The sequence below is a fragment of the Anastrepha obliqua genome, chromosome 1 (assembly GCF_027943255.1).
Source record: "Anastrepha obliqua isolate idAnaObli1 chromosome 1, idAnaObli1_1.0, whole genome shotgun sequence".
NCBI lineage: Eukaryota > Metazoa > Arthropoda > Insecta > Diptera > Tephritidae > Anastrepha > Anastrepha obliqua.
The window spans coordinates 94,262,498-94,278,786 of NC_072892.1; positions in this window are offsets into that span (position 1 = coordinate 94,262,498).

A 16,289-nucleotide genomic window follows, 5' to 3' on the forward strand; every position below is an offset into this window, starting at 1 on the left:
TATTGTAAACAAATAATTTACCTGCAAGTGATAATTTCGCTTATGAGACAATATTACACAATTGCGCGTTTCCGTTATTTAAGCAAAACAATAAAGTTTTGTTGATGTCTTCTGTGAACTCAAACAGTATCTGTAAAGTATCTCAATAAAAGGATTTTTGTGTTTGTTAGCAGATTTGTTGGAATATGGTCTATGCTGCTACTCATTTTAAATTTTTAACAGTTTCGTTTCGACTGCTAGCACTACACTTTTTGAACACGATTAATGGAAAGGAGTTGAAGTAAATCGAAAATAAAAGGCTTTTAGATCTTAGAAATTTTAAAAAGGCGCAAAGGAAAATAGCTTGAGAAATTATGAGATCACAGTGTGTTGTTAAAATTATGTTGAGGTTTGGTCGCGAAAACCAAGCTATGAATGAACGCATAGGTCGCCCTTACACAATTTCCGTGATTACCAGCACAACCAAAAACATGTTTCGCATCCTAGCAACAAGCTGATGCAATGCATGGCTTTTGGAAAAAGATATACAATTTGAGCAGTATTTCTTAGAGAATACATATTTTACAATAATTGCATGGCTTACTATATTTTGCAAATAATTTATATTTCGTTGTAAAGCTTACAACTAATAATAAATATGTCTGTAATGGTAACAATGTGGCAACACTGTGTTGAAAATTAAGTAAATATCAAAGTCCACATTCACAGTGTATTTATATGAAACTGGTTTCGACAGCCAGACATTCTTGACAGACATTAAATGAACCAGATTTATAAACCAATTTTATACCAAAATTCAATGCATACCCGAAATTTCTCTAAAAATTCGAATGCAAACTTTTAAAATTTTGATCATTATTTTACTAATTTCTTTCTTTATCTATTTTTTAATTAGCATACATTTTGAAACTGGATTTATATTATTTTTTAGGAGAAGGAAATATCTTTTCATAAAAATATTATAAGAACCAAATAAATTATTATAAATGGACCTGTGTTTCAAACACAATATAAATGAAGTTTAAAAGAACTGTCGGAGCATATATTCAGAGTTTAATGGCATATATAATGTTTTGAGTGATGAAAGTATTTATAGTAAGCTTTACGCGTTCCATTGTTTGTCTGTTTGTGTATTGCAGCTGTCAAGTTCACAAGTGTCAAATATGAGTGACGTACGATGCCCATTGCAAAAATTTAAAATTTTACAATGGGATGACTAATTTTGCACCACCTTGATTTAATTTTTTTTTTCTTTGCTCTTAAGCTGAACAAGCTGATTAACATACTATATTTCATGTATCAATAATTATAAGTTATAGTTTATTAACTTAAGTTATATTATATGAACTCTCTTCTTCTTCTTGATTTGCGCAATAACCACTTACGCTATTTTGGCCGAGTGTAACAAAGCGCGCCAGTCATTTTTTTCTCGTGCTATACGTCACCGGTTGGAGGAGGTCTGCCTCTTGCTCTGCTACAACCAGCTGGTACCACATTGAATACTTTCAAGGCCGGAGCGTTTTTTACATTCAGACGACGTGAGCCAGCCGCTGGATCTTTATTCGCTGCGTCTGTGTCTGAAAATATCTCTCCTTGACCTTCTTAGAAAATCTTCTTAACTTGTTCTATCTTGATTTAGTTGTACAAGTGAATAGGAAGTGTAATTCTTGCAATTAACTACGAGAGTTGTCTTTTAAATTTTGCGGACAGCTTCATTGTCATTCAAAGTATTCTCCTCAAAACACTCCTGCATTCGCTTGAACCAATTTTCCAAGTAGTTTTGCCACTCAGAAGCAGATATCAGCAAAACGATTTGCTTAAAGACTTCAGCAGCTTATTCAGGCATTGAAAAACGTTGACGTCGGATTTTATTTTTGATAATCGGGAAAAAAGAAGTCACTAGGTGCCAGATTAGGACTGTAAAGCGAATGGCCCATTGATTCGATCTTTTGAGTGCTCACAAACTATCTTGTGCGAACCGATACATAAGAGCTCGCATTGTGTCCAACTAAGAATTCATTTTTATAAGTTTTTTGAGTGGGATAGTTGCAACTTGATCAGATTTTACGAAAAAACCGACGATTTACCTTGAGGTGCCTGTTCGTGAACTACTTTCGTTGTATTAAGCTCGTCTTGGAACACCCAAACTATCAATTGCTGTTTTGTTTCATGCTCATATGAATATATTCCAGATTCGTTTTCTGTTACGTTGCCATAGACGTGCTTTGACTTACCACGGCTGAATTTTTTAACTACATATTTCTTTACACCAACCAAGAATACAGTGGCTAAGTGTGGTGTTTCAACGCTAAAAATCGAGTTAAGTTTATCAATGCACTCCTGCCGCGATACTCCGCATCGAAAATCGTAATAAATCATCGCACGACAATTTTCACGAGCTATTTCCATTCTATGGGTAAGACGAATTTTTGAACTCACTAAGAAAAGAGCAAATGAAGCTCGTAAGCGGAAACGTTGTATATAAGTTTAAGCTAAAAAATACAAAGCTTTTCGATAAAAATATCAAGTTACAGCTCATCACACGTAAGGTTGCAAAGATGTAAAATAAAAAAGGCAGCCCTCGTATCTTTAGTTAACAACATATTATATCCAATAACTTACTGCTTCGTCTGTCTAACTAAGCGTAGCGATTCTTATATATTCTCGAATTTAGCTGAGTGCTGTTTTCAACCGAAAAAAGAGGTTGTCTGCAAAGTCGGTTTACTGACGATAGTTTAACGTGATAACGTCATAAGAAAATACTGATTGAATGGTTGCACTTTTCAAAAGAAAATTTTAATTTTATTTGTTTGATAGATATTTTGTATGGATATAGAGAATGAGTCAACATTAACATAACATAATATACTTTAACATAACATAACATAACATAACATAACATAACATAACATAACATAACATAACATAACATAACATAACATAACATAACATAACATAACATAACATAACATAACATAACATAACATAACACAGCATAACACAACACAACACAACACAACATAACATAACATAACATAACATTACATAACATAACATAACATAACATAACATAACATAACATAACATAACATAACATAACATAACATAACATAACATAACATAACATAACATAACATAACATAACATAACATAACATAACATAACATAACATAACATAACATAACATAACATAACATAACATAGCATAACGTAACATAACATAACATAGCATAACATAACATAACATAACATAACATAATATAACATAACATAACATAACATAACATAACATAACATAACATAACATAACATAACATAACATAACATAACATAACATAACATAACATAACATAACATAACATAACGTAACATAACATAACATAACATAACATAACATAACATAACATAACATAACGTAACATAACATAACATAACATAACATAACATAACATAACATAACATAACATAACATAACATAACATAACATAACATAACGTAACATAACATAACATAACATAACATAACATAACATAACATAACATAACATAACATAACATAACATAACATAACATAACATAACATAACATAACATAACATAACATAACATAACATAACATAACATAACATAACATAACATAACATAACATAACATAACATAACATAACATAACATAACATAACATAACATAACATAACATAACCTAACATAACATAACATAACATAACATAACATAACCTAACATAACATAACATAACATAACATAACATAACATAACATAACATAACAAAACATAACATTACATAACATAACAAATTACCCCAAATTACCACTTATCAACAGCTCTCATTTTATACCCATATTGTACATACACAACCAAAGGTTACCCGGGTCCACGTTTTGACCTATATCTCGAGACCCCAGTCACGGAGCGGCATGAAAAATACTCTGTACTAAAGCATTCACCAACAGCTTTCATTTGATACCCATATTGTACATACACGTCCGAAGGTTACCCGGGTCCACGTTTTGGCATATATTTCGAGACCCTAGTCATCAATAGGTATGAAGATGACCCCGTATTAAAGCACTTATCAACAGCTTTCATTTGATATCCATATTGTACAAACACATTCTAGGGTCCACGTTTTGGTCTCTATCTCGAGACCCTAGTCACGGAGCGGATGGAAATACTCTGAACTAAAGCATTCACCAACAGCTTCCATTTGATACCCATATTGTACATACACATCCAAAGGTTACCCGGGTCAACGTTTTGACCTATATCTCGAGACCCTATCTACCAATAGGTATTCAAACTATACGGAAATCATCTTCAATACCTACTTAACAATGTGTGTAAGTTTGGTTTAATTCGGTGCAAAGACACGGCGGGTCCACGTTTTGGCATATATTTCCAGACCCTAGTCATCAATAGGTATGAAAATTACCCCGTATTAAAGCACTTATCAACAGCTTTCATTTGATACCCATATTGTACATACACATCCGAAGGTTACCCGGGTCCACGTTTTGACCTATATCTCGAGCCCTATTTCCAAAATAAAATATAATCCATGTTAATCGTGATGTAGCTTTCGAATGGTGAAAGAATTTTTAAAATCGGTCCAGTAGTTTTTGAGCCTATTCATTACAACCAAACAAACAAAGTTTTCCTCTTTATAATATTAGTATAGATATGGTGAATATTACCATACATTTTTTCCTTCAGATATAATAAAAAAATAATAATAATAACATTAAAACAACAGGTATTATTAACAAACTTGGTTTTATTTTAAATTCTTCAAGTAAATCAAATTAATAATAATCAATAAGAAGGCATATGCCAATACAAATACGTGAATTTATATATGTACATATGCGCATATACATACATATATACGCTCACATAAGTAGGGGAGAGCAAGATGTCGAACGTTGCCGTTCGTTTGCTTTGTTTGCTTTGTCGTTCCTTCCGCGCTTTCGCTTGCAGTTCATTCAATGCAATGAGCAAGGTAACACTAATATGAGCAAGGTAACACTAATGAGCAAGGTAACTACATATGAGCAAGGTAACACTAATATGAGCAAGGTAACTACATATGAGCAAGGTAACACTAATATGAGCAAGGTAACTACATATGAGCAAGGTAACACTAATATGAGCAAGGTAACTACATATGAGCAAGGTAACACTAATATGAGCAAGGTAACTACATATGAGCAAGGTAACTACATATGAGCAAGGTAACGACACATTTTGGTAACGGCAATGAGCAAGGTAACTACATATGAACAGTAATGAGCAAGGTAACTACATATGAACAGTAATGAGCAAGGTAACTACATATGAGCAAGGTAACACTAATATGAGCAAGGTAACTACATATGAGCAAGGTAACACTAATATGAGCAAGGTAACTACATATGAGCAAGGTAACTACATATGAGCAAGGTAACGACACATTTTGGTAACGGCAATGAGCAAGGTAACTACATATGAACAGTAATGAGCAAGGTAACTACATATGAACACTAATGAGCAAGGTAACTACATATGAGCAAGGTAACACTAATATGAGCAAGGTAACTACATATGAGCAAGGTAACACTAATATGAGCAAGGTAACTACATATGAGCAAGGTAACACTAATATGAGCAAGGTAACTACATATGAGCAAGGTAACACTAATATGAGCAAGGTAACTACATATGAGCAAGGTAACTACATATGAGCAAGGTAACGACACATTTTGGTAACGGCAATGAGCAAGGTAACTACATATGAACAGTAATGAGGAAGGTAACTACATATGAACAGTAATGAGCAAGGTAACTACATATGAACAGTAATGAGCAAGGTAACGACACATTTTTTCGTGCGTGCAGCCTGTTAAATCGAATTATAAGACGTTATCACGTCAAAAGTATAGACATTTTTTTAATTATTCTTCAATAAGAACTCGTAATTTGTACTTCCCAATCGTTTCCAATTCATATTAAATTTCATGCCGAAATATTATTGAAAACACGTTTCTTGAATTGAAAAAAAAAATGAAAAAGGAGTGCAATAATCTCTAATGATCTAACAATCAATAAAAAAGTTATTATTGAATTTATTAAATTATTAACAAATTTTCGCAATTACTGACGTACACAAACCTTATTCACAAAACTTTGGCTTTAATCAGATGCAAGCGATAAGATATCAAATAAAAATTAATACTAGCACCATCTTATTGTACCGTTATTGTTACTGTTTTTAATATTAAACTGGGCTATGGAAAACAAACAAAAAACGTAGCTGTTATTTCTTTCATCTGGAGAAAATCAATAAAGAAGCATTCAGCTTTTGATTTATATATAATTTTAAGTAGCAAATGGAATGATTTCATTGATATCTACCCTTAAATACTTTACTGAATATGAAAAAAGTATTGTGTGTGCCCCTCAACTTTGTGAAATTAGTTATTCTTTGGCATGCTTGTGCGCGCATAAATATTTCTGTGGGCACATCAACATATGCATAAACATATATATATTAATACAAATTTTGTTGTTTACATATGCCTAAGATGAATGAATTAACAAGATACCCGAACAATTTTTATTTCGCGAAAACCAGCAACAAAGCGCTTTTTAAGCATTTAGCTCATTATACTCAAATAAAATTCAGCTTGCCTGTTTACTTTGATAATCAACTGTGTCAAAATCATTGGAATCCATTAATTTTAATTTATATTTCTATTGTATATGTACACACATACGCTTGCAGTTTATCTAGAAAAAGTTTTTATAAAGGAGACAAATCGCTTTTTATATTTTATTTTATGCATAAATCGCTGGTTTATTAAAATAAAATGTTTTCTAAACTTAATTATCATTACATATACATGCATACGTACATATATAACATTGTGCGAGGTTGGGAAATAAGTTGGTAGCGTTTTTTCCGAAGACTTTTATGTAAACAAAGAACAATAATTATATCAATAAGTTAACGAATTATATATTCGCCGTTGCTGTTTACAACCTCTTCCCATTTCTCGACCAATTTGTTATGCCGTTCCGCCGAAATTTGCCTAGTCTGGTTATTGAGCCAGTTTTTAAGAGTATCTTTATTATCGAAGGTAACGCCCTTCACATGGTTTGATAGGGAGCAGAAAAGATGTCAATCGGTCGGTGCAAGGTCCGGAGAATGCGGCGAATTTTGAAGGACGTACATTCAGGCTCTTATAGTACTGCTTTGACCACTTCTGCAACGTGGGACCTGACGTTGTCGTGTAGAAGTATGGTTTGACCATGCCGATCAGGTATTTTCAGTCAAATAGCCTCATTTACGCGGTGTAGCTGGGCAAGTTAGAGCTTTTTGTACCAATTTCAGGTGCACCATGCCCTCTCAGTCCCACTAAACGTATGTGGTGATCTTCCTTGAAGGAAGATCCGGCTTGCCTCTCGGCCTCGGCGTATCAGCTGGATCCACCCACTCCTTTTTTTGCTTCATATTAATGTATAGACGCCATTTTTCATCTCCCGTCACGATTCGGTACAAAAAGCGCTGTTTGTAACCGCGAATTGCTCGATGGCGGGTGAGATTCTGAGAAGCAATTGGAAAGCGACTTGTTTTCTTTTTTTCGTTGGTTTCGCAGAATAATTTTCCCCCAAATAACGACTGGTTTGGCAACCGTTCTCCTTCAAAAGTGATTTGAATTAGATTTGATTCATCGAATTCAGAAGTCGATGAAAAGCAAGAAGAGCAGATGTCGAAAATGTTGATTTTTGCCTCCTTGGTATTCCATTTCTAAGCTTCAAAACTAATAAAAAATTAAATAAATTGAAGATACACTTAACATAGTTTTGTAGAGAAGAAAAAGTTCTATCGAATGAATACTTACCCTTTGCCAAACAGTAAACAAATCGTTGAAAAATAGAAGAAAATATAAAAACGCTATAAACTTATACCACAACCCAATATTTTGAATTGCATGCATATACTATTTATAATCGGCATGTTTGGGAGAAATGTTCGAGAAATAAAGTTTTTTGGATACAAACATACTGAAGGAAGCTCTAAAAATCGAATTGGACGTATGAAAAAACTAGGTAGAATCAAGCCAAGACGCTGAAATGCAGAAATAAAGACCAAATGATTAGCACCTAAATAGAAATCAGGAAGTTTTGTATTATATTTTAAGGACTTATAATTTTGAATGATTATTCGTTTAGATATGAATTCCACGGTTTTGCTTTGTATATTTGCATTTCACATTATAAAAGTGTTGAATGTAAATTTTATTTACTTATTAGAATAAATATAATTAATTTATATGTTTTTTATTCTTTTGTATAAGTTTTATTTATATTTAGTTATAAGTTGTGTTTTTTGAAAGTTAATTAATTTATATATATAATTGGCGCGTACTCCCTTTTTGGGTGTTTGAGCGAGCTTTTCCTCCTATTTCAGCCGTGCGTCTTGATGTTTTTCCACAAATGATGGGACCTACAGTTTCAAGCCGACTCCGATATTTTATGAAGAGCTTTTTCATGGCAGAAATACACTCGGGGGCTTGCCTACCGAGGGACAACCGCTATTAGAAAAAACTTGTTCTTTCTTTTCATGTTTCACCAAGATTCGAACCTACGTTTTCTCTTGATTCCGAATGTTAGTCACGCACCAACCCATTCGGTTACGGCGGCTGCCGTAATTTATTTACCATTCGTAAGTTCTCTTTTAATATTTCACACTGACTATGTACGATTAAGGGTTTGAACCACTGTATGTATTTTTTAATTTCAATAATATATATGCATATAATTGGCGCGTACACCCTTTTTGGGTGTTTGGCCGAGCTTCTCCTCCTATTTGTGGTGTGCGCCTTGATGTTGTTCCACAAATGGAATTCATCACCTATTTATAAAAATAGAGTTCATTCTATAGCAAGGACCATAAGAACGAAAACTTCAAACCTTATGCAAGATTGTGCAAAGTTTGACAAAAATGTATTAAAATCTTAAATTTTTTAACAGAGTTAAAAAAAATTAGGTAGGGAGTTTTACAGCCCATTAATTAATAACAAAATAAATGAAATGAAATTTCGAAGGGGCATAAGATTCTCCTTAGTTTTTGATAATTTTTTCTTCCGAAGGTGTTGCCCATTTTCTCTATATAATGAACGCAGGACATTTGATTTTTTGTATACGGAGAAAATGCGAAACATCGTCACGGAAAAAATTAGCAAAAGTCAACAAACATTTTGAGGTGCTCCAAGCTTACAGTTTTTTGAAATAAAACTCAATGGGTTATAAAACTGTGTACATAAATTTTTTCTCAAAATTTTTATGAAAAAGTGCCGAATTTAAATAAATCTTGTACAAAGTTTGAAACTTCGATTAAATTGGTAGGGAGGACTAAATTTTTTTTCTGTTATGCTTCGGCGACTGAACAAGAAATTCCGTAAAAGCTAAGCTCTAAAATGGCTTTCAACCTCCTTTTCTTAGTTTTAGTTATTTTTATTTTGTGAAAATTCTTTGGAAAAAATGTATTCCTGCCTTTTTTGAGTACGGGGAATTAACGTTTGATGTTCGTTTGGCTCAAACCCTTCCGCTAGAGAGCATAGCATCAGTTAGATCCTGCAGTTTTTTTCATTTATCCAACTTTGGTGCCAACGTGCCAGTTGAGGGCAGTGACCTATTTGTTTTCAATATTTCCAATGCATGTAGACGATAAAAAAACAATATATTAAGGGGGTATTCTAATGTAGAGGTGATCTGAAAAATAAAAACCAAACGGATTATTAATTATTGCAGATGCCGCTATCGAATTAGCATTGGACAAGTTAAAAAAAAATTTTCACAATATGGCGGCTATTTGAAGAAATAAATTTTTCTCATAGTTTTTCAACAATTGCTATTTTTTTTTAATTATTAAATGAAAACTTATAGTTTCAAGCAAGGGTCATCCAATGAAGTAATGTATAAACAACGTCCTCCCCAATTTTGAAGTAAATCGATCTATTGGAACTCGAGTTATCCTTGAAAATGCGTCAAAGTTCAAGACAAGACGGATCGAAACCGATGCCGAGTTACCAAAAAGCCTATTACTCATGAAATAATATTGTAGAAGTTTAACCAAATTTCTAACAACATATTCTTAAATGAAAATATGCAAAAAAAACATTCGATTTTTCAAAATTCTACACTAGTCATAAAATCTACTATCATATATACATACATACACCATTATATGTATACATATATGATAGTAGAATTTTATGACAAATATTTTTGTCGTATGCATTTATGGTATCGATACAGTAACAGCTAATTACGTGCAATTTTGGTTAAGTCGATTCCGTTCAGGAGTTTTTGATCTTAAACATGCACCCGCCGTCGAAAACATCGATAAAATTACAGAAACAATCGAAGTTAACCGAAGTTAGCCGGCATTTTAGTAGTCGTAGCATCGCCCAGAATCGCCAAGAAACCATTTTAAACCATTTGCGCAACCATTTTCCGAAAAAATAATAAATTTCTTTTCCCCCAAACTAATATAATATCGGGAGTTCAAACTTTTCCTAGTAACAAATCACAAAAAAAATTACATTAAATAAAATTTACTGGTATTTAACAATTGAATTTCAATTTCCAACTACAAGCAAAAAATTAAAAAAGAATATTTGATACTGCAGAGCGTCTTATAGAAACACCAATAACTGTTTTACAAAAATATCCCCTTTTAGTAAATATTTTAAAGCAAATAAATAAAAACTAAAAGAAAAAGTAAACAAAATATTATATTATTAGCTCTATTTCCAAAAGCGCCATAACCAAGTCAACCAAATTGCTTTGTGCCTGCATGAACGCTATTTTAAGCAAACATTTTCAACTTAAGTTGAAGTAAACAGAGGGAATGTGCACTAAAGACAAAATTGTTTCCGGCTAATACGAAAATTCATATTTTTACCATGTTTTTACTCTGTTTCTATTTACTTATGTTCAACGCTGATAGAGCTAAATTGAACAGAGTTAACATCAGACAATGAAAACTCACCAACGCAGACCGTGCCTGCGGCGCTTAGCCGAAGAAATATGGCATGCGGCAAGTTAATTTTAACCCTTTTTCGTTGGTTTCCTCTAGAAAAAAATTGCCAGTTTATACTCTTGGACCCTTTGTACGCTTTGACAGATTTTTTGATTTAATAACTGTTAATGCTGAAAATGCCGCTTCGCATAAATATGTGGTAGAAAGCGATAGACATTAGTTGAGTGTCATTTCAGCAAGTACGGGATATTTCATACTAATCCAGAGTAAACACTTATTTATAGATTGTTTTGAAAACAACTTTTGCAATTGCTTGAAGCTGTAATCCTGGATAAGTTGGCAAATACTTCCTGAGCGTTTAATGGTTAATGACGAATGCTAGTTATTTCAATTGAGAATGGTTTATGAACCTTATTTCTTTTTCAACATCAATATTTAACATCAATTTTTTGAAACTGTGTCTCCAAACATTTCAAATGATTTTTTATAAAATTATACAATATAAAAAATAAAAACCTTGAAAAGTCTATTTTTAATTATAAAATCATTTACAGCTGCAAACATTTCTGCTGATCCATTTTCACATCCATTTTTTCATAGTTTTTTTTTTTATTAATTATTTAGTAAGACTTTTGTTTAAAGAAAAGGAAGTTTTAACAAAAGTTTCAATGCACATTTCATACTTTCACGTGAAGTTATCATAAGTTTTTCTTTGAAGTGGATACCTTTTTAAAGTTCTCAAAAAGATCTCATAAATAACAAAGTTTTAAAATGTCTCAACTGTAATACTATTAATAAACTTTGACTTCTCAATAGCCCTACTAACTTATAATTTAAGCTTTTGTTAACTGAATTCACATCTTTGTCATGGCAGTCACGGAATCGGCTTTTTTATGATATTAATGACAGCAACCCAAAGTACTGCACTTAAATATAAAGATTTATTTTTGCTTCCCGATAAATCATACAGTGTTTAAAATCATAAGCTCATTACCATTAGATCTTACTTTTTATAAAAATTTAGCATTCTCACTCATTTTTGCTCCAGCAGCCACGATTTACAAGTTTTGTTTTTATTTTTACTAATATAAAATTTCGCAACCTCTAAACCTAGTTACCCATATGGAGTTCCAACCCATATGCTGGAAAACTCTATTTCAGATCATCATTAAAAGGACGTGACCGACAAATACTATCTACGGACTTCGTCTTTACGCATAGCACAGTTATCGATGAACCAAAGAATCGAAAATATGACGAAACTCTTTCTCGTAGCGACAACGCTACTTTTTCTTATCGCGCATTTTTTCACTGCTGTTCCATACTCCTTCACTGACCAATCAAATACCTACAATAACAAGTTTCAATAATTATTTTGAACCATATCCTACTAGAAATAGCTAATAAATTTCCTAAATTTATTTCATATTTTTTAACCATTCACAAAATTGATAGAATCTACTTGCCACATATTCCTACAAGTAAGAGATAAGGGCACGGTCTGCGTTGGCGAGCTATTATTTTCTGATTTTCTTGATTTCAGCTCTACCCGAGTTGAATATAAATGAGTAAAAACCAATCTTAAATATAGCAACAGTATGAATTTTCGTATTATCCAGAAATAATTTTGTCTTTAGTGCACCATTCACTCTGCTTACTTTAACTTAAGTTGAAAATTTTTGCTTAAAATATTGTTCATGCAGACACAAAGAAATTTGGCTGTTTCTATGGCACTCCTTGTAGTAAAGCTAATAATATTTTGTTTACATTATCGTGTAGGTATTTTAAAAAAGCATAAATTTGTAAAAAAAAAAACAATTTTTTAGTGTGCCGCACGATTTCATAGTTTCTAACCAGAAATCGTAGCTAAGCAACCCCAATTGAATTTCAAATATGCTAAGAGACAAAATGAAATGTATAAGCCAAAAAGTAACACAACGCGCAGCTATAGTTCAACAATATTAAAAAAAAAAGAAAAAAATATTGTATAACATTTCCTGAATTTTGTTTTCGCAATTGCGCGGTCATGGCTGCATTTAATGAAAATATTGGTGTTTTCTAATTGTGTTAAAGTCACCGAAACACAAGTATGAAACCCAGATATGATCCTAATAGAAAATTTCATTGGTCCACTTCAAGAAGAAAGTGGTAAAAGAGGTATACAAAAAATGTAGTGGAATTAAATACTGCGAAAGAGAAACCTTTTGAGAATTTCAAGCCCCTACAACGGAGGCTTATTCGTCGCCTGTAAAAGTGATGAATATGTATAATATGAAATGTGATATCAAGATTATGTAAAGTTTTGTTAGCTCCAGAAATATTGTCCAATAGTGTGGTCTACATTGCAAATTAGTTGGAAATTAATTTAAAAAAAAAAGATGAGACGAAGTTATTCTATTTGAACCAACTTATTAACGAGTTCCATGTTACATACAAATCTGCCATACATAAAGAAATTTTCCAGCAATACTTTTTTTATGAAATAAAATTCCGTAGAGGATTCGTGGATTCATACGCCAGAGAATAACGCAGATGATGGGATGATGGATTGTATAAGCTTTACAGTGAGATAAACTTACTTCAGCGTATAAAAGTGCGACGGCAACTCTGAATAGTTCGTATCATACAAATGGATCTTAACGTTCCAGCCCTAAGTGTGTTCGATTTAACGCCTATTGGTATAGGAAGAGAGAGCCACGACCTGCGTTGGTAAAACCAGGTGGAGAAAGACTTGGTTTCAAGGACGTATCAGACATGGTTTAACTACTGATTTGCACTTGACGTTAATTCACGAAGCATGACAAATTAGCGTGACTTTACAAGTACAGAGGTTATTTATATTTTATAGATTCAGTTTGCAACTTTCGCATCTTCTACCAAAACGGAGAGGTCATCTAAGGTTAATAATTAATTGTCTTTGTTGATTACCAATTTTTAACACCAAAAGAAATTTGTTCTAAATATACTCTTATAAAAAATTTGGCCTTAGAGTTGCCAGTAAATTTCCGGCTGTTGGCTTATTATGTCATGGATTTATATTTATATTATTAAAATGGTTTTGTTTATTTCAGATATTAATGGCATTTGAAATAAGATATTAATGACATATTCAAATTTTTAATGATTCATGGACAGGGGACCTGTTAATTTATGCCTAAAAATAGCTTCTATTTCTACTCAACTCACATATCTGAAAAAAATCGATTTGTTGTATTTAGGCTGTATTAAAAATAGTTTTCTTTGTTTATGTTTTTACATCTTAGGTTTCACATTGCAGACATGAATATATTGGCTTTGACTGGATGGTATACAGGGCGTATGATTTATTCCCTGATTGTAGCAAAACCTGTTACTTATACGCCACACCTTCACTATTGTAATATATCTAGTATTGAGATATAATTTGTGCATACCTATGGTACATACAAAGAAAATTTTTTTTAATAATATTTTTATAAAAAAGTTATGAAAATCAAAAAAAAAGTTAAGTAACTAATTAATGTCAAGTAAGCCTATCCTCTGCCCGCCAGAGGCTAACAATTTGCCTATGTGGATAAAGTTTATGTTGAAACAGTATCTTTCGAATGCTGTGTATTCAAAATTAAAAACAAAAAGCAAAATTGCGGATCTAATATGGCAGAAAATATATAGAAACTCGACTAGTTTTGCCTGCAGCTCGTTGCTCTGTTTTTGGTATCGCTGAATAGGAACTTCAAATCAATATTTAAAAACTCAGAATGGTGCATTAAAGTAATAAAGTGAAAATTTCTTATGTATCTCGATGTAAAGCAGAAGTAAGCGAAAGGTAGTTTGATTGGTTTCATAATCAAGCACAATGGGGGAAACCAAATTCACACGAATTGAAATTTAATTAAAAAACTTTAAATTTTGTTAATAAATGTTGTATTGCACGTGCCACTGGCTGGCTGGCTTTGAACATCAAAATGGTAAAATAGCAGTTGCCCTTCGGGGGCAATGGCAAATCTATGAACGTTTTTATAGCAAACAAAATGTACGCTGCACATTGGAAAAGTTCAGAGTTCGAACAACAACCAATCATGTAAGTATACTGGCATGGTTCGATAAGCTTTTTTTCTTGTATTAAATTGAAATTGTCAATTTTCGGAGAATATCTTCCGTCTCAGTTCTGAGCTCCTATGTGGGTATATTCGCGAAACTTGGTTAAAATGTCACTTTTGGTCGAGGGACAAATGTACAAAATGTGATGATAACAACGATCACCTTCTGTCATTACCAAGATTTCAAAAACTTCCAAAATTCAATATTTCATTAAGAACCGTAAAAAACTGGGTATGAGAGTTGACATCAAAGCAAGACATAGTAGGTGACAAAATTAATCGCCTCATCGATAGTTTTATAGTTTTCGCAAATGCCATCGTAGGTCAGTCATATTTAATGCTTGTGAACTAGACAGCTCAAGTATAAGTTAGTAGAATCGCAAAATCTATTCCAATTCTCAACTCGTTTTAAGGGATCGTTGAAATCTATTCCTGTCTCTTTTCTTCATTATTTTCATCTTTCAATTATTAGTTGGTAGACATTCTACTAATGCAAAAAAATGTAGAAAGAGGAGTATTATGAACACACACCCCGATATTAATATATGAAAATATAGATACCCTACCAGCATAAATACGTATTTTAGGAACAAAAACAAAGAAATATCTTTTTTATAAAATCGATTTATTTTACTCCAAATAGTACGCTTGGATGCAATGCAATAATTTGTGTGGCCTAAAAACATGTCAAAGTGTGTTCTAAAACTAGGCTGGGGTGTCCTTTAGCTGTTCGGTTCCAGTATGTTATTTATTGATTAATAAACTCGAAAAAGTAGAAGCTTTTCTCAGTGTAAATATATGAAAATAGAGAATATAATGATAGTTAATTTATGGAAGCCTTTGTTATAAATTGCTTGTTATAAAAAATTGCTAGCTAAAAGGATATGCTAAACGTATAGTCTCAGTAATTAGTACGTTCATTGCATAAGTTTTGGAGAAACAGGAATTTGACGGTGAGAGCTCAATAAGAATTAATAACGGTAGTTATGATGGTGGATCCTTGTCATGAATATAAATTAAAAAACATTCAACTGCCGATAGTCAGAATTATTTAATTCACGCTAGTTAGTTTTTTGGATAATTTTAGACCTATGCCCACAGCAGTCATAGCGTTAACAATTATCGTTATTTTAACTCTTACGCGTATGATGGTATCGAAATGCACCAA